The sequence below is a fragment of the Helobdella robusta genome, assembly GCF_000326865.2.
Source record: "Helobdella robusta unplaced genomic scaffold HELROscaffold_6, whole genome shotgun sequence".
In the NCBI taxonomy this organism is placed as follows: Eukaryota; Metazoa; Annelida; class Clitellata; order Rhynchobdellida; family Glossiphoniidae; genus Helobdella; species Helobdella robusta.
Genome location: NW_008705330.1, coordinates 4,969,546 through 4,973,196, shown reverse-complemented (window position 1 = coordinate 4,973,196; position 3,651 = coordinate 4,969,546).

The window sequence follows — 3,651 nt, the reverse complement described above, 5'->3', positions numbered from 1 at the left end:
TTTTTGCCACATACTGGTCTCTGTTCTCTAGATAACTTTTGAACCATGCACTTACTTTTCCTCTTATTCCATGTGAATTTAATTTTTTAATCAGTATATCGTGGTTGATGACGTCAAAGGCCTTTGAGAGGTCTATGAATACACCTACAGTCAGTATCTTTTCGTTAAGATTATTCATAACATTTTGTGCTAATTGCAGCACAGCTTGCTCAGTTGAATGCTGTGCTCTGTAGCCATATTGATTATCATTTAATAATTTATTTATGGACAGAAATGAGGTGACTCTGACAAAAATTATTTTTTCTAGTACTTTGGAAAGTGGAGAAAGTAGAGATATTGGTCGATAATTACTTGTCTCTAATTTGCTCCCCTTTTTGTGAATTGGAACTACTCTGGATGTTTTGAAGCATTGTGGAAATATTCCTTGGACGATGGAAAGATTGTAAATATGAGTGATTGGGATGACAATTTCTGGGATGATTTTTTTAAGTAGATTGTTACTTAAAGTATCATCTGACGTGCTTTTTTTGTTGCTTAAGTTTTGAACAATGTACGTTACTTCTTCTTCATTGGTGGAGTTCATATACATTGATTTACAGATTGCACTATTTATTTTTAATTTATCTTCAGTAACTATTTGATTTTCTAACAGCTTTTCTGTGACATTGATGAAGTATTCATTGAAAAGAATACTTATTTCCTCTGGCTCTTCGATGATTTTGTCGTCAACTTTTAGCTTATTAATTTCAAGATTGTTTTGTTTTCTATTCATTATACCGTTTATTATTTCCCATTTTTGTTTGGAGCAACTCTTTGCCTCTTCAAATTTTTGTTGAAAATAATTTTTTTCTGCCTTTCTCTTTACTGATGTAAAGTAATTTCTAAACTTTTTATATTTTTCAACATTAGCGGAGTTTGGTGCAGCGACTGCTATTTTATACAGTCGATTCTGTTTTTTTGATAATTTTATTATTTCATCAGATACCCATGCTTTTTTATATTTTTGTTTCTGCCACTGCAGAGGTGCGTATGTGTCAAAAGTTTTATTGAGTATATTGTAGAAATTCAGGCATGCTGTATCTATATTATTCTCGTTTTTAACTGAATGCCAATTTTGAAGTGAGAGGGCTTTTTTAATAAAGAAAATGGATGTTTTATTAATTTTTCTACATAAAATTTGGTCATCATTGATAGCAGTTTTAAAATTTTCTACTATTGCATAAACTGGAAAATGGTCAGAAAAGTCTGAGACTATGACTCCACTTTCGCAATGTTGATACAGGTTCGTAAATAGTTGTCGATTAATGAATTGGCGTTACAAGTTACTCTTGTTGGTAAATTAATTAAAGGCGAGAAACAAAATGAAAATAGTAAATTTTGGAAGTCTTTAGAATCATTTGAATCATTGTCCAATAAATTAACATTAAAGTCGCCCACTATAACAGTTTTGTCGGCGGATTTGATGGCGTGTAAAATCAAATTGATTTTATTTAAAAAAGGCTCAAATTTATAATTGGGTGGGCGGTATATCGCGATAACTTTTAGCACACCCCTAGATGAAGCATGCCCCGATTCAATGTCCACACAGAGAACGTCGACATTTTCATCATCAAATGCACTGTTATCATTTGCAACATATTTGATGTCATGCTTTATGAACACACCAACACCTCCGCCTCGTTTGCTTTTTCTATTTTTATATACAAAATTGTAATTATTTAACTTAATTAAATCAACTGTTTCATTGTTCAACCACGTTTCTGATATTACTATAATTTTAAATAAGTCGTCGAATTGTTTTAAGAAGATTTCTAGATTTAATAATTTATGAAACAAACTTCGAGCATTCAGATGAATGATTGGTAGGTGGTTGTTTTTCATTTTATTCTTCAATTTTATTGTTAGATAATTCTTTTACAGTGTAATATTTTGATTCTTCGAGATTCTCTTCTATGAAGTTTTTATTCATTAATATTTTTAGTTGAAACAACTTTTGCCGACAGGTCATTGACAACATTTGCCGACGGATCATTGAAACACCATTCGCGGACGATGATTTGGTCTGGCCAGTTTTCTGCATTCATGAACTCAGCTGAGTCTGTTTCATAAATACAAACTCTGAATCCAGCGCTTGTCTGTTGAACATCGATTTTGTCAGAGTTCGTGTTTTGTGTGTTGATCGATGTTGTAGCTTGCTTTGAGCGGCGATTAAAAGTTGAGTTTTTGATTGCTGAGCAACCAAGCACCTCAATTTTCAATCCATTTATGTGTTCGCTTAACTCTTTTGCAGTGCATTGTTGGTCCAATCGACCAACGTAAAAAACTTTTCTTTTTGGCGAAGGTTTCATCGCTTTCAAATTTGTTTGTTTATCAGTTTGGGTGCCTATAACTGTTTTCATATTTGCTATGTTAGTGTTGTGTGTTTTTTTCTTTGTTTTCAACATGTTGATGTTCGCCACGTGTTGAACATTCGCCACTTGTTGAACATTCGCCACGTGTTGAACATTTGAGCTGTTTTTAATTTTACGTTTTACAATCTCTGACCAGTCAGATTGCTTGCTCGATTCGGTCTTGCAATCGGATTGCTGCTTTCTTTCTACTTTTGGGCTATTGTTAATAGCCGCATCATTTACTATTTCTCGGAAGATGTTTCTTTCTTCAATAAATAGTTCTTCTAATTTTTTTAACTTTTCGTCAAGAATTGACTCAAATTTAGCTTTTTTTGAGCTTGGAATTTTAAAAAGGTTGAGAGCAGCATACTGAGGCAATTTGCTTTCAATTTTGTTGCTCAGAATAGTTTTTATTGTTAGTATTAAATCACTAACCTTGTCCTTTTTAGAGTTTCCAGAACTGTTTGGCTTTATTTTATCATCTTTTTCTAGATTTAATGCATCTAGATCGCTGGTAAGTATTTTTTTTGCTATTCTAATATCTTCACAATTGTAGAAATCCATTATTTCGTAAATGAATTCCGCATCGTCAATTTTGTCAGAATTATTAAATAAATAACACAATAACTCGTTAATGCAAACCGCTCGCGACATCGTACCATATGTATGTCCGAATATGTTTGTGCAAATGTATGTTTGTGTATTTTTGTGAGAGTGTGTTTATTTTATATTAATTTTTTGTGCGTGTGTATGTGCGTGTGTAAATGTACATGTTTTTATGTGTGTGTGAGTGTATAACTGTATGTTATAAAAATTAGCACATATGTGTGCATTAATGTTTTTTGTTTGTTTGCATGTTTGTCTGTGTTTGGGTATGTGTGTATCATATATGATAAAGTGTTTATGTGTGTGTATGTTAAAGTGTGTGTGTATATGTGTGTGTGGTGTGTGTATATGTTTGTTTGTGTGTGTTTGTGTGTGTAGAAAAGACGTGTGTGTGTGTTCATTCCACAACAAGTCTGTATTTGCTTCTGTCTCTTTAGTTTTCTTTCTTTTTTTCTTCTACATATTTTACTTTTGTTGCATTCTTTCTCTTCTGACTTATTCTTTCCTGCCAATATATCAGTATAGATGTACTTATGTGTGTTCGTATGCGTGTTACGTGCGTGCATGTTGTGTGTGTAGGATGTGTGTGTGTATGTGTGTGTGTGATGTTTGTGTGTATGTGTATGCATGTGCTGTACAAAAAAAAAACATCGGC